This window comes from Lissotriton helveticus, chromosome 7 (assembly GCF_964261635.1).
Source record: "Lissotriton helveticus chromosome 7, aLisHel1.1, whole genome shotgun sequence".
Classification (NCBI taxonomy): domain Eukaryota; kingdom Metazoa; phylum Chordata; class Amphibia; order Caudata; family Salamandridae; genus Lissotriton; species Lissotriton helveticus.
The window spans coordinates 1,544,118,650-1,544,145,172 of NC_136068.1; the positions used below are offsets into that span (position 1 = coordinate 1,544,118,650).

The 26,523-nt window shown below is 47.6% G+C and overlaps 1 protein-coding gene across 2 annotated transcripts in view; it reads right to left on the reverse strand.

The window, feature by feature from the left end:
- LOC144770469 (CD82 antigen-like) overlaps window positions 1–23,963 on the reverse strand; it is a 206,868-nt gene extending 182,905 nt beyond the window's left edge. The window contains exon 1 of one of the 2 annotated variants that reach the window (XM_078654994.1): window positions 23,779–23,963. The gene's annotated coding sequence lies outside the window, so the exon portion shown is untranslated. The remainder of the gene's footprint in view (window positions 1–23,778) is intronic. The other variant, XM_078654993.1, reaches the window with a different exon arrangement.
- Window positions 23,964–26,523: the final 2,560 nt, after the last annotated feature.

The following is a 26,523-nucleotide window of genomic DNA, read 5'->3' on the forward strand; positions in this document are numbered from 1 at the left end:
TTTGATATCTTCCGGGGATTGTACCTTTAGGTAAAGTTGAGTGTCATCGGCATACATGTGGAAGTGAACATTGGATGCTTGGAGCAAGGTGGCGAGTGGTTCCATGACGAGGTTGAACAGTGTGGGTGAAAGGGAAGATCCTTGTGGGACGCCTAAGTCTACTGGCACAGGTGAGGACAGCACATTGTTGATCTTGAACTTCTGAGACCGGTTATGTAGGAAGGAAGTGAACCATTTGAGAACGGTCCCGGATAAACCCATTCTAGTGTTTAGCAGCTCCAGTAGGTTCTCATGTTTGACCGTGTCAAATGCTGAGGAGAGGTCAAGAAGGATGAGGAGGCAGGAATCATTGCGATCAAGAATTTGGAGGGCGTCATCAATTACGTGTGTCATGGCCGTTTCCGTGCTATGTTTCGCTCGGAAGCCTGATTGATGAGGGTTGAGGAGGTCAAACTGGTCAATGTGTTTTGTTAGTTGGAGTTGTACACATTTTTCCAGCAGTTTGGCCAAGGTGGGGATATTGGTGATAGGGCGGTAATTGTTTAGGTCAGACGGGTCAGCTGTAGGTTTCTTGAGTATGGGCGTGACTTGCCCCACCTTAAGGGAGTCTGGGGTGAGACCTTGTTGAAGGGAGCTGTTAATGATTTTAGTCCAGAGTGGGAGGAGCAAGGGGGTGAAGTCTTTTACAGCATTAGCAGGTAGGGGGTCTGTGAGGTGGTTAGAGGGCTTCAAGGTGCCGAGCAGTTTGTGTATTGCTTCTTCCGAGTAGGTGTCGAAGGACGTCCATGATGCGTTATTTTTAGGTTGAGTGTTTGACATTCTGATGTGGCTAGGGTATCGGCTTACATCATTGAGGAGGTCACTTCTTATGTTGTCGGTCTTTAGCTTAAAAAAAGCAGAAAAGTCTTCACAGTGTGGGATATCGCTTGTCGTGCTGTTTGATTGTAAGGGTTGCGTCTTGGTTTGAGTTTTGACTAGCTCGAACAGTTTTCCTGGCCTGTTTTTTGCTTGGTCCAGCTGTAGGCTGAAGAAGTCTGATTTTGCGCGCTTGATTTTCCTAAAGTAGGCATTTCTCTTGTTCTTGAGCGTTTTGCGATGCAGTGATGAGGGGTCAGATCTCCATGTGCGCTCTGCCATTCGCATAGCCCGCCTGTCTTCATTGAGTCTGCCGTCATACCAAGGGTTCGAGTTCTTGGTGGAGACTCTCTTTAGTTGCAGTGGGGCGGCTTCATTGATTATTGAGTTCATAGAGTCGAGGTAGAGGTCGGTCAGTGATTGAACATCGGAGGCACCCGAAGGGGGAAGGAGGAGACTGCAGGTGTGGGGAGGCAGGGAGTTGGGGTTAAGGTTCTTCATGTCCCTTTTCCAGATCTTGGATTTGGTGGGTTGAGCCGGGTTAGGTTTGACTTTTTCGTTGATGAAGAAGGTGATAATGTGGTGGTCTGACCAGTCACAAGGTTGGATTGCACCCAGTTGGGTAGAGTCCTCTTTGGCGATGATAAGATCGAGTATCGAGCCTTTGTCGTGTGTTGGGCTGTTGCATATTTGGGTGAGGTCAAGCGCATTAAGGAAAGTTTTGAGACTATTCACCACTGCGTCTTTCTGATCGTTCCAGTGGAGATTAAAGTCACCCAGGTAGATTTGAGTGATCTGCCGACCAGCGTTGGATGTGATCGTGTCCATGAGTTGTTGGGTGAAGGTGAGTTCCTGCCAAAGTATATGTAATGAAGGAACCGTATGCCAAAGTTACAGTTTTCTTTTACTTTCAAAAATAAATCCCAAAGTGTAATTTTCTTTTTGAAAATATAGAAAAATAATGCCCCCTCACCATGGGAGTTTGCTCCCATGACAAGGGGGCACTGAGCACTTTTCAGTGCCTCTTACCATCAGGTTTTCACTGGTGGTGACGGGTCATGAAAACAGCTGTATCGCCGGCAATCTAAATTAGGTGGACAGACATATAGCCAAGCTACCGACAGCCCTTACTCTGTGGAAGGAGTAGTCTCCGTCGTCGTCAAACTAAGGTCCACCGGCTTTAAATTCGACAGCCACCATAGTATTGGAAGGGAGGGAACTCCATCACCGTTGCGACAAAATCCCCTTTCTCCCTAGAACTAAATTGGGCCCTATGGCTCTGATGATAGTTTTGGGAATAAGCTACACATTAAATATCACATTATACGTAGCAATGGGCAGGATGCTGCAGCATGGGCTACCAATAGATTGTGCAATCTAAACCTATTTGACAGTTTATACAATGTTTTCCCTTCTGACTCGAGTCGAGGATTCGAAGATGTTCTGACTTTACTTCCATTGCAGCCTCTGAACCTCACCATGACTCATCTCTCTTATAAACAAGCCTCTAATGAGCTGAGCTAAACCCGGGGCTCTTTTAATCCGAACCGCAGTATCGTGTTCCGTGACGGCTGTGCATGGTTACAGCTGAAGACAGGAACACAACGGTGCACTTCACTCTCCGAAGACGTCTTAAAAAGGTATACATAACAGAGATCATAAGACTGCTGTACAAACAAAACGAATAGCAAATATTCGCAAGGTAATCAGCCCCCAGCTCGGCAGCATTCCAAAACGCCCGATAGTCAGTCCGGCCCTGGGTAGAGTCACGACCATAAAAGTACTCAGCGAGTGACTGGGTGCAAAGCCTGCCAGCTCGCGGTGTGACGTAGCAAGAGAGCCAAGGCCCCAATGCAAGGAAGGAAAATGACCCCCCCCATCCAATCTCGCCTCCTCCAGGCCCTGGTTGGGTAGAAGAAGATAGCTATAATTGGTGATCAGTGGGCCCCTCACGCCCGGTCCCGGTGCCACTGCTCCTGCTGCACCATTGGTAGCTAGCCCCTGGCATATGACTGGAGGGTAAAGTCAAGAGTGGCAGCATGAACGAGAGGCCAGGCAAAGGTATGTGAAGAAAGTAGGGGTGAGGTTCAGAGCCAACCGAGGACTCTGACAAGCAGACTGGCAGACACAACCCACAGCTGCCAAGGCATTATGCCAGTCAGCCTGGGCTTTTATGCAACCAGACTTTGCATTCTGGGACTTGTAGTATCACTACTAACCTTGCAAATAAGGGCTCACAAAATCCAGCACATAAAGTGTGTTGACTACAAAGGCCAGGGCTGGAAAAAAAGTTAACATACTTAGGACTGGCACTTGCAGCTGTGGGAGGCAGCTCAGGCCCTTCCCTCACATAGATCAGTGCCCACGACTGCTCAATGCCATGTGTATCGTTTGGGTCTGCAGTGTTTCCTGTGTGTGACGGCTTCGCAATATATATTGCGGGAATCATTAATTGTTTTCCATCCGGGCTCTAGTAGTTTGTCCTGTCCATGATTTTTCTTTCCACTCTGAGACGTGTAGTCTTGCATTTATAAAGGTAATACAAAACGACAAGTACCAGAATTAAAGAACACGACCAGTACCTGATATGCTATTCATGCCAGCCATAGAACAACTTGCGACCTCTGCTATGTCAACGTTTGGAAGCACTTTAGCAGAAGGCACATTACAGAAGTCATATACATTTCTGTATTCCGTATTCAACAAAGTCTTCCCTAAAATGTACACTTTGTGCTCAGGACAGGCACTACATAAAGGCATCTTTAAGTATCTGCCTTAGGGTTACAACAAATTCTGGAGAAGCGGGGGTATCCAAACGGCGAAATGTCATTTTGCCTAGGAGTTGAATACACCGTGCTCCAGAGTTTGAGATACTGGGTGCTTAGGACCATTAACCCAATAAAGGGTCCACCCAGGATGCAAAAACTGCAGGCAAGTAAATGGTGGTTCCCAGACACATGTCATGGCAGAGGCAGCAGCGATAAAGTCCATCTAAGAGACTGTGAATATACAACAGAAGGGCGAGTAGAAATGTGGTCCATGTCCCTGGGGATAAAATATTGAACTTCTGGGCTGTGGACTGACTGTGTTCGGCTGGCTGCTCTCACGAGTATGCCTTGATCTGTGTACAGTGGATCATTCCGCCATGCTTACAGCCCAACCGCACGATGGAACAGGTCTTGGACGAAAGGGTCAAAAGAGGTGAACAAGACTGCAGTGAAGTGATTTGTCTTTTCTGTGCCTTCTTCGACAACCATCATTAAAACAAGTGCACCCTCTAGTAACATCACCCCTATACATCTAAACTTAACAAGCACTGGCAAAGCCAAAAGGCCGCATATGTGAAACCGGGGCTCACACCTATTGGCTTTGCCACTGCTTTTATTTTCCTGTTTGGCTGCCGTGCACATGCATGGTGGGCATCTTGCAACGCTTTTCTTTTGTTTCATAAAAAAACATTCCAAGACAGCTCTTGGGATTGCACAAATGCACATCGGCCATCTTCGCATGATTTTTCTTGTGCTTTAAAAAAATAATTTCAAGATGGCTGAAGCGCACTAACCAGCTTGCAATGAAAGCATTAGAAAAACCATTCTAAGAAAACTGCCTTGTGTGTGAAACAGTGTCTGGAGGCAGTCAGAGCCGCATGGGTTTGGGAGGCAAGTGGGTACGCGGGTAAAGCCACTGAATCGTGAGCAAAGGGTAGGCACACAGCCCACCAAAGCCACTTGAAGTCCATATGAGATACACAAGGTCTGCTGCCAACAGACAGCTAGCAGAGCTGTTGGCGAGACCTAAAAAGCAGCATTCCCAGACTATAAGACGCACTGCTGCCAAGTGGCCTCGTATCCCGAGAGTTACCTTCCGCCAGTTCCTTCTGCGCCAACAGGGGTCTGGGTCTGAGATTGCATTTTCCATCCTCCCATTCCCAGCTCGGGGCCTCAGTGTCCAGCCCGCAGCCTGGTGCGGGATGGAGAATAGGACTGCTGTTGGCGGCCCTCGAGACATGGGCCCAGTTGGTGAAGAGTTGGTCTATTCCTACTACCAGGACCCCGATTTTTAAACTATTCTTTAATTGGACACAACTTTACAAGTGGGAATGAGAACAGCTGGTTCTCATTTTGAGCATCTGAGGACCATAAAACAGCTGCGCTGGAAACCCGAAGCCCCCTTTTACACAGAGTCCCCAAGCAAGGGCTTTCTGGGAAGCGAAGCAAGTGTTTTTTTCAGCGGGATTGGAAGGAGATGAGTGCAGGGGCACGTGGTAATCCTCACTCGCTACTGAGCCTGCCATAAGGCAGTAGACTGGCTGACGTGTCCTCCTCGCTCTGAGAGATGGAAAATCTCAGAAAAGGCCAAGGGTGGGGGGTGGGGGCACTCATTCCTGCAGACTACAGGGGAGTGGGGAGAGTGTGAGCTTGCACCCCAGATGTTAGCAGACTCTGAAAATCAGAGTTTGGCGGCACAAGGAATGTCCATATTGTCCCTGGAGGACTGGATTCAAGGCAGATATTCCGAATATTCATAAAAAGTTAATTTAGGAGTAGTGAAACTAACTGGCCCTGATTAATGTTCAGAAGTTATTGAGAAGATCTGAAAAATATGAAATGGACCCAGACCTCCAGGCTAATAGGCCTAAAAGACCGAGAAAACTAACATCTTCGTCAGGTGTAGCCGTATAGTTCTTTCAGAGTTCCAGATCTTTCGATAAATCTTTGAACATCCGGTCAGACCGGCCGAGCACTGAAGTTTAGTAACCCTGCAAAGGCAACCCCTCCGCCTCAAGGTGGCAGTAGCATGACTAAGGGTGTCGGATCATTCTACGGAGGCAGAACATTTTGAGTGCTGAGTTGTCGATGAATGAATGAATTTTGTATAGCGCACTACTACCCATCTGAGTGTCCTTGCACTCACTCACTACAGAAGTAAAAGGAGGAAAGAGTCGGCCATTTTGAAAGTTGAACAACAGATATGAAGGCATAACACGGAGCGAAAGGGGTATCGTTCTAGACTGCGATGGTGAGCACGCTGAAAGATCAACCCTCATGTCTTGTTTTTTGACAGGAGGTGGGTACTTAATGAAGGCTGCATTGCAGATGCACAGCGGACATGCGCAGCAGGTGCACCACTCGTGCGCCAAAGGCAAGCGCGTCTGCATACATCTGTGCCTGTCCGCGCTCCGTCCTTGCCTAGTGCCAGGACACCTAGTCCTCCACCTTCTCACCTCCCCTGGGAATTTCGTGTCCTGTCACTTTGAAGTGAACTGGCAAAATAGCAATTGATGGACGGAATGCTGATCAATAGCAAACACTCACCCCCAGTGAGAGATCTGGGCCTAAATCCATCATTCTTTTGCTCCCCATGCCATTCCAGTTTGGAGCCAGCCATATGCAAATCAACCATGCTCCTGCCCTGCCTGGGAACAGTGCAGCCCGAACTGCCAGGCCAGGTCCTCCATGGACCAGAAACAAGCATCCTAGAACTGTTTTCGTGTAGCCCTGGCAGGTTTCACAGGTCTAGGCATGGCAAGCAGCTCAATCCAAGATTTCCTTTGCATTCTTGCAGACTAAGACTACACGTCCCAGAATGCAAAGAAACAATATGTGCTGACTAGCTAGTCACACTCAACGTGTTTTTTCTTTACATTCTAATCCCATTATGAAATCAGTACTAAAAGTCTTAGAATGCAATGAAAAACCTGGACTGAATGAGCTACTAGAGCATAGTTGCAAATCAACAGAAGAGTGACTAAAAGGGTAAAGGGATAGTCAATAGCTACCACCAAGTAGAGAAGTTATTCCAAACAAAGAGCAGTCAAACAGTAAGGGTTACATGCAGAGTGCCACAAGAAGAACCCTCAGGCACCAACAAGACAGTCGGTTGCCATTTGTCTTCATTGGGTCCTTTTCAGAAAGTGGTGATTGAAAAATTAAAAGAAGTATGGACTACTCCCCAAAAAGAATTAATTTTATTAAGGGGGTAGCTCTAACTTCATTAAAAATCTTAGTGAGAAGAGTCGGACAGGAAAGTGGTTATGTTAATTTGAACCAGCCAGTCCTAAACAAAAAATAATATAGGTCGACATGTTTCTGCTAATATGAGCCCAAACTCGGCTCAGCATTCATCAGGACCATACGTGACTACTTCACGCGGGTCAGGGCCGGCCCTAGGCATGTGCAAACTGTGCACCTGCACAGGGCCGCCAAACCCAAGGGGCCGCCACGACGAGGATCGGATCGGAAGGATCTGATACATCGTGGCACTGGCGGCCCCCTGGTGGCAGGATTTGGCGGCCTCTGGCTCCGAGGGGCCCCTCCGCGGCCGTGGAGCAGCTAGAAAGGCCGAAAGTGTAAAGGGGGTTCATTTTTGCGCAAAACCTAGGGACACACACAGGCACTATGAGGAGAGACAAAGTGCCATGAAGTTCGGAACTGGGGAGGGGAGGCACGGCATGGGGAGGAGCTGCATCACGTCTTACAACTTGGCCATAGCGCCGGTGTAACACCGGAAGGGGGGAGTGGGGACGTAAGGTCACGTCCTGCTGCCAGGGTTTTGAGGGAACCAACTGGGACTGAGGTAGAGGCTGGCTGCAGAGCTCACTGGTTTGCAGGCAGCAGTGCCACCGGAATCATGGTGCTCGGCTGGCTGGCAGCACTACAGATCGGATTGCACCTTCTGCCGGGCCGCCTGTTGCGGTGAGGCTAAAATATCTATGGCTGCCCCCTGCCAGCCAGTAAATAATTATTTCCGAGGCGCTGGAGGGCCGGTCGAGGGAGAGTGCTGGAGCCCGTGTCTGACTGTGACGAGAGCGGGACGAGGTACAGGGAGAGTGAGGCTGCTTCTCATCGCAGCTGTACAGGTCTCCGCAGTCATAATGGGCCCTATTTTCTGTCATGTATACAGATGAGCATTAAAAAAAATGAGTAAAGTCGAGACAACAGTGACCCTCAGAGAAGCAAAGAGCAGGACCACTAATGTCAGTCATGCACATTTGCAGCGCAACAATTAAAAGTGCGCAATAAGTCCAGTAAAAAAAAGACCGGAGCAGGTGCCTTGCTCTGTGGAAGGAAGGTAGGCCCAAGAGAAGCGGCTAGTACAGAGTGTTGCTGGGATTTTTGGAGCAGCAACTTAGACTGCACAAGGTAAGGCTGAGTGAGAGCAGATGCGTAGCTGTTTGCCAAAAATGTTTTCATTTTTCTTGACGGATATGGCCTCTATCGAGAACACATGACTCAAAATTAATGTTTTCATATCAAAACAAACAGTGCAGCCTGGTGCGAGAGGGATAATGACAGAGAGGAGAGGGCTAGAGATTGAGCGCGTGAGAGAGGAGAGGGATACAAAGAGACAGAGAGGGGAGAGGGATAAAAGGCTAGAGAGGGATAGAGAGAGAGCGTGCGAGAGGGAGAGAGGGATACAAAGAGACAGAGAGGAGAGGGATAAAAGGTTAGAGAGGAGAGGGATAGAGAGAGCGTGCGAGAGGGGGAGAGGGATACAAAGAGACAGAGAGGAGAGGGATAAAAGGTTAGAGAGGAGAGGGATAGAGAGAGCGTGCGAGAGGGGGAGAGGGATACAAAGAGACAGAGAGGAGAGGGATAAAAGGTTAGAGAGGAGAGGGATAGAGAGAGAGCGTGCGAGAGGGGAGAGATGGATAAAAAGAGAGGGATAGGGAGCGAGCGCATGAGAGAGAGGAGAAGAATAAAAAGAGACAGAGTGGAGAGGGATAAAAAGAGACAGGACAGGGATAAAAGGATAGAGAGAGAGAGCGTGCAAGAGGGGGGAGGGGTAAAGACAGAGAGGAGAGGGCTAGAGAGCAAGTGTGTGAGAGAGGAGAGGGATACAAAGAGACAGAGAGGGGAGAGGGATAAAAAGAGAGGGATAGGGAGCGAGCGCATGAGAGAGAGAGGAGAAGAATAAAAAGAGACAGAGTGGAGAGGGATAAAAAGAGACAGGAGAGGGATAAAAGGATGGAGAGGAGAGAGAGAGAGCGTGCGAGAGGGGGAGAGGGATACAAAGAGACAGAGAGGAGAGGGATAAAAGGTTAGAGAGGAGAGGGATAGAGAGAGAGTGCGTGCGAGAGGGGGAGAGGGATAATAACAGAGGAGAGGGATAGAGAGTGAGCGCGTGAGAGAGAGGAGAGGGATAAAAAGAGACAGAGGGGAGAGGGATAAAAAGAGACAGGAGAGGGATAAAAGGATAGAGAGGAGAGGGATAGAGAGAGCGAAAGCGTCGTGGTCACACACAGAGAAAAGCTTGCATTGTGAGATATAGTTGCCGTAGTAGTTTATTCAAAAGACTGACGTGTTTCGATTGGAACGCTCTTTGTGGTGTTATTTCTGATATTTACATGTGTTGATCGTCTTCATTGCTTAATTTTGCCCGCAAAAAAGTGTCCCTCATAGTCATTGAAATGTCACTCATAATTACACTGAAATTATGAAAATGTCACGTATGGCAATCTGAAACCTTGGCAGCTATGAGGACGAGATGGGTGAGTCTTCCCCCGCCCCATCTCCACTCACAGGGCTACCAGCAGCATGTGTGCTGACCTCATTGTACCCCCTGTAGTTGTAGATATGATTATTTTTTTAATGAACATGCCTATTTGTTTAACAATAACCCCCTCCCATTGCAGGCTCAGGCCTCCTGCATTTTTGTGGGGGTCCGGTGCCCCTGTCATGGCCCTGGCACTGCAGCTGTTTGTGCGCCCAGTCCCTCATGTCGTGTGTTACAATGCCCTCCTCCTAAATTGTATCGTTCTGAGACGAATTCGGAAGGGTAGGAGCAGCCGCAGGTACTGGTCATCTAACGACTTTTCTGGACGTATTATTAAAACACCTTCCTGAGCTCCGCCCCGTCAGGACCCCTTCTTCCGGGGCCACCACCTACGCTCCCTGCACAGGGCCACCATGAGCCTAGAGCCGGCCCTGCGCGGGTGAAGCACGCTAAGGCTTCACTGCCACCTGAGGTAGACAAAATATCTAAAAAAGATTACGACCTTCTGTGTAATCGGGACACTGGAACTTCCAAGTGTTTCTCCTCCTATATGTGAGGGATTTAAGTATGCGTGTCGATTCTACACCGCCGCATGGGCTCGCGGCTGGGGAAAACTCTTCACGCTTGGGGACCTGACACCCGGCGACTCCCCGCAAATAAACCTGCTTATTGCCAGGTCCACGGCCCGAAAGAGCATAGGCCATGGAAACCTGAGCGCTCAGCCTTTCAAGTGTTTTAGGGGAAAGGTGGATGAGCAAGCGTAGGTCCAGAAGAAGGTAAAGTTCGCAACAAGGCAAAGGTAGTCTGTGCATAGGCATGCAAATATACTTTAACTACATATCAGAGCATCTCTCTTAAGCTTATGCATGCATGGCTCCTGTACTGTAAGGTTTTAAAACTGGACGTGGCACTGATTCGTCCATTTGTATGAGGTGATCCATTGCATGGAGCCGGGGATGGATAATCTACGATCTTGGTTCTTTGACACTAGTCCATGGCATTTCTTATTGTGGATCATCCCACCATTGCGGTCCTGATCCCACTGGGCCTTGGCACACGAGTCCATGTTGCAGTGGTTTAGGAGAATCCGGTGAATGACTTCAGTGCGATATTCCATGTAAACACTGAATAACGTACAAGGGCTCTGTGAAACATATGTTAAGTTACAGAACAATGAAATAATAGGCGAGATATGAGAAAATATTACAATACTAAATGAGATAGGCACGACTGCATCACAGAACCAAAGTGAAGCAAGTACTGGCATAGCTAGTAGTCTGGCATTGGCTGCTGACATTTTGGCTTTGCCAATGCTATTTTGTTTGTGGGTGACGTTTGTACAAAGGCACACATTGTATGAAAACAATCATTGTTGAGTAGCTAAACTATACATTTTTATGTAAAAACATTGCCCCAGCAGTCCATTGGCAAAGAAGGGCTTTCTTGTAGCTCGACTGGGCACATTGTGCAAGAGCCCTATGCCCTGATTGACAGCCAGGTAAGCCAATGGCTGAAGTGGGCTGGTCCGTGTGCCATGCTCTATGCTGTGGTAGATGGAAGCAAAATGTGAATGGCACCTCAGCAGACCAATGAATGGAGAGGGATAACTGAAAGCCCTTGTAAGTGTGTTTAGTATATATATTATTAAAAACATAAGGTCTTGGCCAACGCCAGACCTAAGAAGAAGACGCAGGCAGGTAGGGTGTGTGACGCTGCCAGAAGAAAGCAGTGCTTAATTTGAGCCGGAGCTTTCCGGTGCTGAGCACCTGCACTTAATTGGTTTCTGGTGCTGGGCACCAGCACCTAATAGTCAACACCACACTTAGGGCAGTCTGCCACAAGGTGGCGCTGCTCATGTGATTTAGAGATGGGCTGTATAACAGTTGTTTAGGAAACCAATATACATTAAAACATTTCTAATACCTGCCTCCCGAGCCATTCCTTTAGTTTTGGGGACCTGGAATAATCCGAACTGTCGCACTTACATGCGAGAGAGATGGTTAGTAGTTATTTTGGCAGCAATGATAGGGGCGATGGGTGGTGCAAGCTGCAGTGGCCTCCTGGTCATAGCCCTGGCACTTAACATTTCACAAATTAAGCACTGGGTGGAGGAGGGCTAGATCAGCCTGGTGGGCCTTGTCTGCTGTTAGCATCTTTATCCAGTTTGGGTTTCCAACGCCGCCTCCTGGCACAGAGTCACGTGGGTTCCACCCCTGGGGTATGGGTTCGGTTCTTGCGCTCTCTGACTGCAGAAACGATCTGATGAACCTGCGGCTGAGCTTTCCACCATATGAGCTCATCGAGAATTGCCTGAACCCCCTCCCCCAAGATGTTCCATACCGGAAACAACCCCGCTCAGTGTGCATTAACTGCTTCCTCTCCGGGGCACCGAAACAGCCACAAACTGAAGGAGCGTTTGAAAATTCAGCACTCAGGTTTCGACCAGGGATCAGCCGAAAGGAATCGAAAGAGACCACAAGTTGTCTTCTGTACCCGCTGGTACTTGCGATATTGCTTTTTCTATTAGAAATGCAGGACTACCCATAGCTTCAGGGGAGGAGTTTGGTTGTTACCCCCCCCATCCCCCAATGCATTTTCTAATAAATAACTGGCTACAGGTGCCTTCAGTCCGGTATTGTGCGATGCCAGTCGGATTTCACCCGTACATTTTACATACACACAGAAAAAACACACACACTCTCTCCCTCTCTGTTTTGAAAGTCCTCAAAAATATAGGCTATTTTACAAACTATTATGTTTTCACTCGTAGTACTCCTACTAATTCGCATCCCTCTCCCTTTCCACTGCCCTGTAAGCCCCTCTCATGTACTCTGCTTGTCCTATAATGTATTTAAAACATTTATTGCTAGCCTGATTGTCGAAACATCTGAAGCTCCCTGCCCCCCCCCCCCCCCCCAATCTTACTGACCAATCTGCGCCCCTAGGACTGCCAAACAAACCAGAGTGTAACGACAAAACCTGGACTGGATGAGTTTGTACATCTTGACTTGGAACAATGGTAGATGTCTGGATTGGACGAGCTAACATGACACCTCTTTCTCGCCCCTACGCAAACATGCCATTAGACCCCATTCAGATTGAAGGCTCCCGATTTATTAAGCCAAAAATGGCTTTATTATGACTGTCTCCCATCTGAAATTGTCTCTGCTTCAATAGTAGTAAATGCACGAAATATATTCTCCAGATTATTATTATTTTTTGTAATCTCCCACTTCCTCTTCTTAGATGCTGGTGTTTATGCGCTAAACCAAGACGTACCTCGCATGAGATAGCCCGCATCTCTGGATTGGACGAGCTACGCACATCACTTCTAGGGCTGTCCTGCTCACACCTCGTAAGAGAGAGTTTGGGATCCCTGAAATGATAGAAATGCTGACATCTCACGTGAGATAACTTGACATCTCTGGATGGGGAGAGCAGCTAAGCTGTGACATAGGTTAACCTGAAGTCTGTTGCGTAGAAGCCCTACTCACACCTCACATTGGATAACTTGACATACCTAGACTGTGTGAGTTACTCACTTCTCACATGGGATAACGTGACATCTCTTGCAAGTTACACACACTCACGCCTCCCACGAGATAAACTGACACCACTGAACTGGACAAGCTGCTCACACCTCAAATGTGAGCCTGAAATATCTTGCCTGCATCGAAGATCTACGCACACCTCACATTGCAAAACTTGGGATCTCTGGAATGGATGAACTACTCACACCGTACGTTGGATAACTTGTAATACGTGTACGATGTACACTACTCGCACCTAAGATAGGACATTCTGTGATCTCTGGACTGGATGAGCCCCTCACGCCACACATGGGATGACCTGACATCTCTGGACTGGACCACAATGGACTGGGGCCCAATTGACAATCAGTAGGCTTAAAGAGAACAGTAGGATCACAAGATGTTCTAGTGTGATTGGCTTCCACTTAAAACCTGGAGTGTTTTAGGTAGGTCTGTAGGCCTTAGTAGAGTATAATGCCTTGGTGGCAGCATCCAGGACTTAGTGTTGAATTGGAGAGAGCTAAGTCACTTATTAAATCACCACTACGTACAGAAGACACTTGTGAATGAACGCACGAAAGGAGATGGTGTTAGGAGACAATCATACAAGTCCTCAAAGTGAACACGCACAGTACGACAGCGAAGAAGTGCCCAGTGGAGTAACAATGGGAATGGTAGGAGAATTAATGGAAGGAAAGGCACTGTAAATATATTGAATCTGATGAGCTAATTTATGGGCATGAAGGATTGGGGTAAGCAGGAGGGGTTCCATTCCAACTGCGTCACACATGTATGCAGCACATGGCGGAGCAGCCCATCTGCATCACACATCTATGCAGCAACATGGCGGAGCCGCCCCTCTGCGTCACGAATGTATGTAGCAACATGGCAGAGCCGCCCCTCAGAATACCCCCTTCCTGGTGGGCCTGCTTCGTCACAGTCCTTGGTCAGATTGTGCAAACAGAGTTTAATGTTTAACGTGTGTTTTCTTCCACGGTTCGACGAGATGGTGCTCAGGTTTAGAGGAACGGCCTTTAAAACCGTTGTGTGGGTTAAAAAACACACTGCACCAGATAAAAGCAGAACTAAATAAACACACCAAGCATCAAAGGAGGCTGTGGTTAGCTGGATCTCCAGCTCGTGGAGAGCACGTGTTCGCAACGCTGGGGGTGGGGGGAGTGATGTATCCTGTGCGGGAGGAGACATCTTCAAACCGTCCTCACTGTTTAACAACTAGAACTGTATATGCCTGTCATTGGAAAAGCAAAACCACGAGTCCCGGAATGCACAGCATTGTTGACTAAAAGCCCAGAGGCTGTGTCACGTGTGACACAAGGCATGGGCCACCACTGAGCAGCACACAGAATGGCTCCCGAAGGGGGCCTTGTTATCTTACATGTTAAGTCTCTTAGAGGCGCGGCCATCTTTGTTGTGGTTTAACTGAAACCCTTGACACAAATATTTGAGGGGGTCCCTGTGATATCCAGGAGGGCATGGAATATCCTTTTTTTCACATTATGGGCTGCAGATAAAGTGTATCTCTTCTTGTTCACTACAGGGTGGAAATGTTTGTCTTTTTAGTATTGTGGGTTGAAAATCATTTTTTGTGCTTCTATGTACTTGTCTGCGATATTGAACGATAAATAAAAATACCCAAATTAGCGGGGGTGCTGCACCTAGCATCGTGACACAAACATGCAGAAGTGTTATAAGGAACGCAAGGGTACACATCATGTGCGGATTTAACACAACATCAGCAGAAATCATTTTTTCCAAACGGCATTGGCACAGGAAATCAGTCTGTATCAGGAGCCATAATTCAGTCCTAATGATATTGTCAATACTTGTCTTTACTCTTAGGTGGTGATAATGAGTGTCATTTTTCTTCACCAAGGTTAAGATTATTTAAGGGAAGAGGGAGGCACAAATGTTTTTGCTGTTGGTGCTGACCCATTTCAGCACTGGGATCCGGACACGCACTAAAAAAGTGGGATGCTGGGGCTTCCCGGCAGCCAGTGCTACAAGGACTGGCTCTGCAGCAGAAAGTTGGGCTCACTAATCCGGCTCAGCTCTCTGAGTAGGAGCAGATATCTAGTCAAGGCCTAGTTCAATCAAGGTGGTGTGGGGCGAGGCCCGATGTACAACAAACGATTGTTTGCTACACTCTACTTGTAATGTCTCATGGTGTTTTAAATACATTTACAGTGTTTTGTATGATCTTAAAATAGAAGATACTCAATACACAAATGTCCAAAAGGTGACAAGGGAGCTGCTGGGCGGGTTCACATTGTATTCACAAAGCCAGGCAGCTGCCCGGTGCCAACCCGGGCCCAGTGCATCCCTCAGTTCAAATCATTTGCTAGACTGATGCCGCCTTTCTGTCCTCTGAGAATAGTCTTGGAAACTCATCTCCCCACAGCCTCCTGCAGGGACTAGCGCAGAGGCTGGGATACACTCTCTGGGGGCTGCTCTTCCTCCAGTGGCGACCCTCCTCTTTCTTCTCTCTTGCAAGCTCCATTTGTACACAAATAGCCTAGATTCTCAAAAGAATCACGGAACGCAGCGCAGCAGCCAAAGATGCTGCGTTATGTTGCGTGACAGGGAGGGAGCAGGAGAGCAGCATAGCTACAGAGCTAAGGCTCTCTTCTCCCCTCTCCCTCGCACAGGAGCTGATTTCAGCTGCAGTGCACCAGTCACACACCTTAGCACCACCACACTATGGTGCGTGCCTGAGTGTAGCACAGGTTTTGTACTGGAAGGGTGTGGCTAGACAAGTTTAAAATCTTTTCCTTCCTCGTATGTTTGCTGTACAGTGCAGCATACATGCAAAGCCAGAAAAGCAAGGAGAAATGTGGAGAAGTAAATACTGTCCGGTTAAATATATTGCAGAACTCCACCTAAGTGCACTCATGAAAACTGCTGCCACTGTCGCCTTTAGTGTACTGCAGATCTCACACGAAGGGCATTTACAGTCCCATTATATCTTCTCCAGACACGGAGAAGTGCCAGTGCTATCCTAACAAATGTACCATGGATCACCAGGCACGTGAGCTCAGGTACTGTCTGGAGAAGAGCTCTGTTACATGAAGTTGCAGCTTTCTAGGGATGTCAGTCCAGCCCTACTATAGGTCTTCAGATCTCTTGTGAACTGTCAGTACAATGCAAATATACTGCAGATCTCTAGAGAAGCACCAATAATGTCCCAAAAAATGTGCAGCGCAGCTACAGAAATGTTTGCTCTGGAAAAGTGTAAAGAGAACCCATTTAAATATACTGTTGCTTTCTAGAGAAGGGCTATTTCCATCTCCCATACATGCAGCACAGATCTCTAGGCACAGACTGCAGATCTCTGGAAAGGGATCGACACTGTTTAAATTCAGGTTCTTGAGAGCTTTACGCTGACTGTCCCAAAAAACATACCAGAGGTCTCCAGACAAATGCAGGCTGCAGGGGTGCAGGCATGGTCCCTTTGTAGACTCTGCAGATATCTAGAGAACTGCTGTACTGTCCAAACAAACATGCCAGAAGCCTGCATACAGGGACGGCTTTAGGGCAGTGCGACTGGTGCGGCTGCACGGGGCGCTGACCTTGGGGGGAGGGGGCCAGGGCCGGACTGGCCATAGCGGGCACCGGGCATTTCTCAGGTAGGCCGCTAGGGTGGGGGCCGGTTTTCGGCCCGAGGGCGGCCTTTTTTGTTACCGGGTGTCTGTAACAAAATCGACCGTAACCGGCCATCGCAAACTGCTCGGCTGCACTCCCCCTTACCCCATGGGGGGGCGGCTGAGCAGTTTGCCAGGGCTGCTTTCTATTCCCAGTCCGACCCTGGAGGGGGCACTGTGTTTAGCAGTGTAAAAACACCCACTGCAGAGTTTCTTGTGCGTCCAGCTTTCAGGCAGCAAAAAAAAATGTCAAGATAACTCTTGTGGTTAATGAATCTGCTACAGAGAGAGATCGGAGGTTTGACTCTTCATAAAGTAGCGCAGAGGGTTAATATGATTGTTGTAAAGAACGCATACAGTGCAGATCCCAGATCTAAATTTTATATGGCTAGCTGAGTGGATTTCTGCATTTGTGACAAAGATCCTTGTGTTACTGCAGTTCATAAGATAGAACCCTAATACAGAACAGTGACTGTTATTAACGGTTATCAAAGAGCAGCAGGCAAACTGCATAAAATAGGTTAGGAACTTATGTTTTTCCCCCCGTCTTGTTGCTAATAAAAGGGTTCACTTGGGGACATATACATTCTTGTTGGTAAAGTCAGCCTCTACCCCGGTTTTAAAACAAATGAAATGTATGTGAGAGATGGGCTATGGAGAGATATGGGGCACATTTGCCCCGTGGTAGAGAGTGAATCTGAAAAGGAGGTCCAAAAGTTATTGTTTCACCAGGCCCCACCAGACAAATAAACACTGCAGGGGTGCAGGCATGGCCCGATTGTAGACACTGCAAATCTCTATAGAACTGCCAGGTTTGTCCCAACAAGCATACTGCAAGATCTTAAGACAAGTATGAGTGATGCTACTACTGTCTCGTTACATGCATGCAGGTCTATCCAGAAGTGAAGCACGTCTCACCAGTCCCCGTAACTGAGGCTGGGACTGTCTTTAAAAAAGTCTTGATATGACTTCACTAAAATTATCTCGAAAGAACTGCCAGTACTGTTCCATTAAATGTACCAGTGATGTCTAGAAGTTTTTTGTTTTTTGGGGTTTTTTTTCCCATCGGACTGCCGCATCGGCCATAGTGCCCCCGGCTTTTTCAAATTGAGCCATTACGCTCCGATCTGGCGGCTCCAGACATTTAAATTCGAGACTCTGGACTCGACTCAAATGACAGCACATCCAGCCGCGATGACCCTCTATTCTACCTGAGCCCGCGAGGAATCACTCATTAATGCGATAAAAGGCATAGTGTTATTAACTGATGTGCAAGACAATAATGATGATAATTCTTGTCCTGATGATGATGTCCCACATTTAAAAAGGCATCGAAACGTCGACAAAAAACCCCATATGCAATATGATAATGCAATATTGTTTAATGCGATGGTGTAGTTATAAGAAATTGAGTCTGTAACATTGACCACAAGTCGGGCTGAAAAAGGCTGTGATGCCAGAAACCGGTCCCCTGGAGCTTGTTTCCTTCCCAGTATAAGAATTGGCTTGGTAGTTTGGTTTGCCCTGTTCCCATCATGCACTGGGACAGGAACAGACTAATTTGCATATAGCCAGGTTCTGAGCTGGGATGGTGCAGTGAGCTAAAAAACGGTGATGGATTAAAACCATGATCTCTTGACTTGGTAAGAGTATTCTGCATCATTCAGAAACTCTGTCCATCACCACCCCCCTTTTCTAAAATACATTGACCACAAGTATACAGACAGATTTTTGCTTTGCCCTTTTGGCCATTCCTTCGTTGTTTTGTCTTGAATGTTGTGGGTCACGGCTGTGCCCACTTGTTATCTGTTGGTTCTCAAATCTTATTTTATTTACTAGAACGTTTATAATAAACTTCTTGTCCGGCTGGACAAAAGACATACTACTTATCAGGTGTATGATTATTGTTCCTGAACTTTATCCTGTCCACAATTAGGGACCATTGTTTTGTGTAAAATGATACTGCCCAAGGTCCCTATTGCATACCTTTTGGGTTCCCTTGTCTTCTTGTAAACAAAGTGATGTCTAGAAGAGCAGCGTTTTAAGTATGGTGAAAAAAGTGGGGGTCTCTAAGAGGGGTGTGGCCTACGTAACTAAGGGTTTGTCTAAATATGTATACTAAATTTGTGTTTTTCCAATAGTGTGCAGACCGACTGGTATTTTGGTTGCATCCCAATATATTACAATTGACATACACCTTAAACCAGCCATAACTCTTGGGCTTTCTCAAAGGTTGTTAACTGTTTAAGATGAATTAGTAAAAAACAAGGATTTTGTTGTAAATTATTATTATTAAAAATGTTTCATGTCTGAAATTTTGATACTGTGAATGTAACATTTCTGGGGCCTGTGAAAGCGGCTGTGCTCTTCCAAGTGTCTCAATCACTCATGTTACGTTTACCTTTTGTAAGACATATATTCAATTCAACTCAATTCATGGCATTTGTGTAGCGCACAGCAACGTCCAAGGAGGTGTCCCGGCGCAGGTAGAAAGCAAACAAGAGTGAAGGGGGAACAAAGATTATACAGCCATATGAGAGGAATCAAACAAAAAGGTTTTGAGGTTGAGTCTGAAGACTGATTCTGAAGGGCTGCAGTGCAGACTGAGCGGCAAAGAGTTCCACAATTTGGAAGCCAGATATGTGAAGGAGTCCGCCTCGTCCGGATTCGAGTATGCCGGGAACATACAGAAGCTTACAGTTGTTGGACCGAAAAGCTCTGGACTGGGAGTAAGGCTCAAGTCTCCTCCTAAGATATAAATGCCCCTGTGAGTGTAGGTTCTAAAAACTCGAGTAAATGTCTCAAATTGAATTCTCTTAATAAGGGGAAGCCGGTGAAGATACCGCACGTGAGGAGAAATTGGTGAGCCTGGGGGAATATTCAAGATGAGGCGGGCAGCAGAATTCTGGATAAATTGAAGCCATTGGATAAGGAAAATCAGTAGACCTAAACATAGACTATTAGCATAGTCCAGTTTTGCCGTTACCAGAGCATGGACAACCGTTTTTCTGGAGTCCACTGGAATTAGGTGGAGCATCCTTCTGAGGGATCTATGAGTGGCAAAATAAGAAGCAGAAAGGGACCTAATTTGAGGTTCAAAGGTGAGATGCGTGTCAAATGTTACCACAAGGTTTCTGGCCATCAGAGTTGGGGCCAGGGCAGCACCCAGTTCAGTTGTTTGTTGACCTGCTAAACGTTTTGCTACATTGGGGAGGAGAGAAATGGCCCTAAAGTTACTCAGAACCGGAGATTCCGCCAATGGCTACTTTAGCAGAGGGGGAAATAGTGCATGTTTCCAGTAAAGTGGAACACATCAGCAGCTAACTTTAGGAAGGCTGGAGGACAGGGGTCTAGCGGAGATCCAGATTTACATCTTGCCAATTCAGACACTGAATAAGCCAAGGAAATTGGGTCAACCCTCCTAAGCAGAGGGCCTGGAGATGTGAAGACACGGATGACCACATCAGATGAGGTTGGAGCAGTGAATAGGATGAAAATATTTTGAACTTTCTCATGAAATAAATTAGAGAGATCTTGGCAGAGTTCCATCGAGGGAGCGAGAACATTTTCTGTAGCTGTAAAGGACAGATTTTTTTTTTGCACGTTTAAAAAGTTAATGTGCCTTATTAGCTGGCTCGGAAATAGAAGAAGCAGTGAAAAATGTATTTGCTTTCTGGATAGAGGAATGGTAACATTTCAACGCAGATAGGTAAATTACTTTTTCCTCGTTATCATAAGCCCTCCTCCAGTGCCGTTCAAGTCTTTTACAAGATGATTTTTCAGCCTTAGGAGCCTCCGAGAACCAAGGTGCGCAAGGAGATGATCTGCTGGAGGAGTTTGTTCTGATGGGGGTGATCGTATCTAAAGCAGAGATAAACCAGTTATTAAAGCTGAAAACATCAGATTTCAGAAATCCATTGCCGATATAGGAAGTAGGCTGCAAAGTCTGCAAAAAACCTGCTTCAGTTATCTTGGCCCAAGGTCTGGAAGGTTTTAATGATTGGTCATTGAACCCTACGGGCGAAGGGGAAAAAATGCTGCAAGGGATCATAGAATGGCCGTGCCAAGAAAGCTTAAGTGCCGGTCTGACCTTCATCGAATCAGTAGATGAAAAAATTAGATCAAGTGTATGGCCAGCCAGATGAATAGGTCCCCTGACCAATTGTTCCAAATTAAAACCTTCCAAAGAGGACACAAATGGTTGAACTGGTCTACTGTCGGGATCATCAACATGAAGATTGAAATCCCCTAGTGCCACGAATTTCACATGAAAAGGGGTTAATTGGCCATGAGTGTAAGCAAGAGGAAGGAGAGTGTCAGCTGGAGCATCAAGTGGCCAATAGCTGATGGCACCCGAAAGAGCGATGGTGCGAGATAGAACAATGGTGAACAACAAACCTTCAGTGATATTACCAGTCGCCAGTTTAGAGATGGAGTATGAGTAGAAGGAGCGGTGTCTATTAACAAGCCTTCCACCATTTTTCCCAAACGATCGAGATGTCTGATAGAAAATTTATGAGGGATGGATAGGGCTTTGTCAACCGCCAGCCAATCCTTAAGCCAAGTATCTGTCAGAAACACCAGATCCCGGGCACTTTCCATGAGTAAGTTATATATATCCAAGGCATGTCTGGGTAAGGAGCGACAGTTAATAAGACAAGCAGACAAAGAAGGGGGAGATGAGGGTATAGAATCAGGCACCAATATGTATGCATATATTACACCTCTACTCTTTCCTCTTCAGCACCCTCTTCTGACTCTCTGAATGCACTTCCTCACATCTCCTTCACTTCACCACCCCCAAACACACAACACACCCACCTTGTCAAAATGTTGACAACTTTCTGGCCCTTCACACACATTTGTACAGGATCACAGTTCCAACGGGAGTGTGTGATCATTGCGCTGTGCTGCTCTGCAGAGAGGCCAAAGAGTGATTGACCATGTATTCTGAACACCTGTCTGACTCATCGAAAGGCGCTAAGAGTAACTCGCACTGCCTTTGCGAACGCCAGGGCGCTTAGTCATGGCCAGTTAGAAACAGCTGGAGGTGACTTCGTTTAAAGTATGGACTTTACAACAGTAATATGCTACACAAAAAATAGAAAATAGCTAATACTCTCATGGAATGCAATATTGAGTAAAAAATGTGAAATGTAAACAGGAACTAAACCGCTGCCATGGATTACCTTAACGTCATCGCATTCAGTTTTCAGAAATCGATCAATGTTATTTGACAGTAAAGTTGAGAACGTGAATGTAGTGGCCAATGGGGACCCGTGTAATGCCCGTTTTTAATTACTTCTTGGTGTGAGACCCGGAGGGACCCGGCCCACTTAAAACCCTGTAGAGATGCCCCCTACACTGTCCCATTAACTGGCTATACACCTCGGGGTGCGGAGGGGGGGCGGTTCTCTAATTAATTGATAATTGACATATCTATGCATAAGTCCGATTAAATCCACTTCGGGCCTCAAGTGAGATGCCCATGAAACGTATGTCAGCTTTCTGCTGCACTGTTAAGATACCTAAAAGAAACACCAGGAAAATGTCTCCTCGGTTCATTCTGGCACATGGTGTCGACGATACTTGTTGTAAAACTGTCCAATGTTCATAATTTAAAAACACTTGTATCGTTCAATGAATCGCGTGTTTGCGGCCAGAAAAGAACGCAGCGGCGCGGCTCTTTCTCTCGGGATTTTACTAATAAAGTTCATTTTGGGGGTGGTGGGGGGACATGATTCGTATTCTGGGAGACTGGCTGGGGGGGCGGGAAAAGTGGGGCGTTGAACTGGTGACTCGCATTTGTGAATTTGAGGGGGGTAGGGGGCCGGGAGAAGTTGGGGGGTGCATAGTAGGCTAGCCCCCGCCCTTTCCCCTTGAGTTCCTGTTCCTCCTATGAATACGTTCTTTGTATTAACTCGATCGACATGCAGCAAGTGTTTTCAGCACTGTCCCTCGGGGGCTTGAGGGGGAGGCGGAAGCCGGCAGAGGAGAATCCCAGGTACCCCACCCTGTCTGGAGAAAAAAAACAGACAACGCTGGCCGCACCCCTGTCACATGAACCAAGATGCACAACTCTGCAGCTATTAATCTAAGTGGATACACTGCACAGTGCCAACAAGCTTTCTTCCTCCCACTGCAGGGAGCTTTGAGCGACTGTGGATGTCTCGTCTAAATAACCCTTTTGGGCGCAGACGTCCTCTTTGTGACACCTGAATTAATACAGTAAACTTATTTTATTGACTTTGCAGGCTGGAATCGGGTCTTGGAATGCAGGTTGGAGTTGCATAAAGAATCTCAGCAACAAGCACATTGACCTACTGAACTGTCTTACTGTCAAGGATGGCCCCACTTAGTGGAGCTCACGCACCCTAAAAGGCCCCTCTCCCACCACCTTCAAACACCCTCCCGAGCTCACATCTACCCTCACCCCTGAGCGCTTTGAGACAGACCAAGCAGACAGAAATACAGGCAGCGGAAACTAGGAAACAGGCATTGGCAGCAAGAAGAGGGCTTCAATGTGCTACCACTGAGACTGCTGCAAGGGACCCTTTGTTAAATGTTAGTTTGAGGACCCCGTGATGCTGAGCAATGCGACGGCATCACTGGTCCGAAACAGCGCTAAACTGCATCTTTAAACGCGGATATTGCATCCAAAGTCGACACATATACTGTACAGACTATTAAACGATTATATGTTCTGCCTATCGCAAGCGCCTCGAGGCGATCCAGCGTGAATGCCTCCTGAACAGTACGCTCTTTACTATTTCTCTTGGCAGCCTTCCATGCTAAACTGGGCTGTGAACTCACTACGGAGTAACACCGTTTCCTATAGAGAACATAAATTAAAACTAGGGACCCATGGCGTAGGTAAACCACGCCCCTCGTTGTACCCTTTCAGACCACATATTGTTTCATTATTCGTCGTTTGACCGTCACCATCTAAATTGATGTTGTAGACGTGTATTTCCACTGCCCAGTTGCTGTAGCTGGTTCATGTGTTGGTTATTCCTGCACACACACATCCACTGAAGTGATCGTTTGAGTGTAATTACTAGTAATGTAACCGGCTGAAACCCTCATATCCTGCTTGTTGTAAAGCGCTCTGATGCCCTCGGGTCATGTCCGCGCTATATACATTTGCAAAAATAAATATCGCGGTCACAGCGGCACTAGATGGGACGAGCGCTGTATACAGAAGTACACAAATAAATAAATAAAACGAACTCTCTTACCAGGCTTGGCAGCGGGGTTTCACTGTCGTTCTTCCGCGCGGCCGATGGACCCCGGAGGTGGGCTGGGGCTGTCAGTTACACTTCCTGGTGTCTGTCTGCTGAGCTCTCCGGGGCAGTTTGAAAGTGCTGGCTCAGCAGCGTACTCATTCACACCGAGCCCGTCCACATCTGGCCCCTCCCTCTCTGGGGGCGGAGTCATGATAATTCCCTGCTGGGACCAGATGTATGCGAAGACCAGCCGTCTGATTGGTCGAGCCGGGTCACGCCCCCATGCCAAGGCTTAAGGTGGAGTAGAGGGAGTTATATGGAAAGATATCAAGTTTGCCTCATTAGTGAAGTTCATGAAAGTATAGTTCGGTCACGTTGCCAACTCGGTGACTATTGTATTTCAAGAGAGGACCACTTCCAGGCCCCATATAGTCTAAGACACTCTTCAGTCATGGGTGACTATAAGCACTCAGTCATCCATTCATTCATCTACACACGTTCGCCTTCTTGCATTCACCCATTAAACCAGTCACAATAAAACACGCGACTATACTCAACACGCATGTGCAAGATACACGTAAAGATTAACAGTGGAAATAAGAAAAAATCCCCCAGCCTTATTATAGCAGACGCACGATTACAATGAAAAATAACATTAAACGTAGCCGTGCCTGGCCGTCTTGCAATGGTAAAGAAGATAGTGTCTTGTTGCCGAAGAGGTTTGAGTCAGTTGAGAACTGGGCCCGCAGATAAGCACCCACCCACGGGGCTCTGCCTTTCCAGGGGTGGGCACTGCCCCCCTCTCTGGCTGTTCGTGGAGAAAGCACCTCCCCTTGAGCTTATTGACGTGCGATTCAGACCGCGGGAGTGGCGGGTCTGCTCCAGGGGCGCAACTAGATCCGAACTTAAAGGGGGAGGTGGGAGTTGGCTAAGACTCTCAGCCAGGGCCGGGCTCGAGCGCTGGTGGCGGCCGTTGTCACTCACAAGAAAGCAGGAATTGATATGTCCCAGTCCCCATATTCTGACTTGCTCCAGTTTACCCTGTACCCAGATTAATTTCTGGATTCCTTCACTCTATCCAGCAGGGGATTCAAGGACACTTCGGGTTCCGCAATATATATTAGACAGTGATACTCAAAGTACGGGCCGGGGGCCACTTGCGGCCGTCTTGACCAGGGCCGGACTGAGAACCAAAACCGGCCCTGGGGGTGCGACCGAGCTCTTTTGGCGGGGCCGGTGCCGGTTTTCGGCCGATTTTGTTACAGGGCCGATTTTGCAGCTATATGCAAAAACGGCCCTGTACCAAAAACGGCCCCCAGGGCCCAAAACCGGCCACCACCCTTGCGGCACACGGGGGATTGCCTGGTGCCTGCAATGGCCAGTCCGGGCCTGGTCTTGACCTTTACATGCAGCCCCCCTGGTGAACAGCAGCTTCAGCTGCTGTTTAGTTGCTGAGCACTGCTGTTCAGAAAACAATGTTAAATAAATGGGCAATCATTTATTAACCTGCAAATAAAGGCTTGCCTGTTTCTCTTAACATGTTTTTGAACCTCCTTACACAATCCCTAACCCACCCAGACCCACTACCGCCACCCTGCTGGCATCAGTGCGGATCTCGGTCACACCACAGACCATACTTTGTGGCCCCTGGGCAAATGTTTGTGAGTACACATGTATTACAACATCGTATGTATACAACAAAATCCTCTTTATCTGCCATGGCTCAGCGCCACCACCCACCTCCAATGCCCTGACCCAGCAAGACAGAGGCTCTAGGCACAGATCAAACAACAAATGGGACAGTGGCAAGCCCGGTCTGGTACCCTGCCCCAGCGGGAACGACGCTAAGGCCACCCCATTTAACCTCACCGAGGGCTCGCACTATAGGAGGGCCACCCAACTTCAAAATCGAGTGCAAAAGACAAACCGCCTTAGCATTGGGAAGAGATAAGGCCAGCGCATGGAGTCGAATGCCTTCTCCACATAAGTTGAGATGACCACCAGGGGGAGGGGACATCCGGCACAGTGTTCTACCAGTTATATAGCAGTCTGATGTCTGTCACATTTAAGGGCATGGTATGGACCCTGTCTGATCATGATGAATCAGAGTGGGTTTCACTCCATTTAATCTATGTGCCAGGATTTTAGCCAAGAGTTAAATCTCAATTGTCAGTAAGGAGATGGGGCGGTAGGATCCGCATCTGGATTTCAGCTTACCTTTCTTATAAATTAACATGATCAGGACATGTCTTTGATATGGGGGAGTACTCCTTGGGTACGGGAGTCTTCAAACATTGCTAGGAGGTGGGCGCCAGAGCTCTTAGTCTCATAAATAGTTCTACAGGTAACCCTTTGGGACCTGGGGCTTCCCACTCTCATAGCCCTCTGTGCCTCAGAAAGCTCCTCTAGTGTGAGTTCCCCTTCCAGCATCTCTGCAATGTCTCTGACCAGTTGCAGGAGTGCTAGCCTTCTCAGGAAGTGATCTATTTCTGCTTACTCCCTATGCAGACATTATTCATAGAATGTCTGGTATTATGACGCAAACCCCTGGACTACGTCCTCCATTTGGGTAACTCCAGCCTGTGCTGGTGACTAGCTCCCCCACCTATCTGGCTTCCTCCTCCCTGCAGCTCAGCCACACCAATAGGTGTCCAGCCTTGTCTCCGACTTCGCAGATCTTGTGTTGCACCACACGGTAATGGCGGTGGGCTGCCTTCTCCACTATTTTGCGACACTCCATTCTAGTCATCTCCAGGA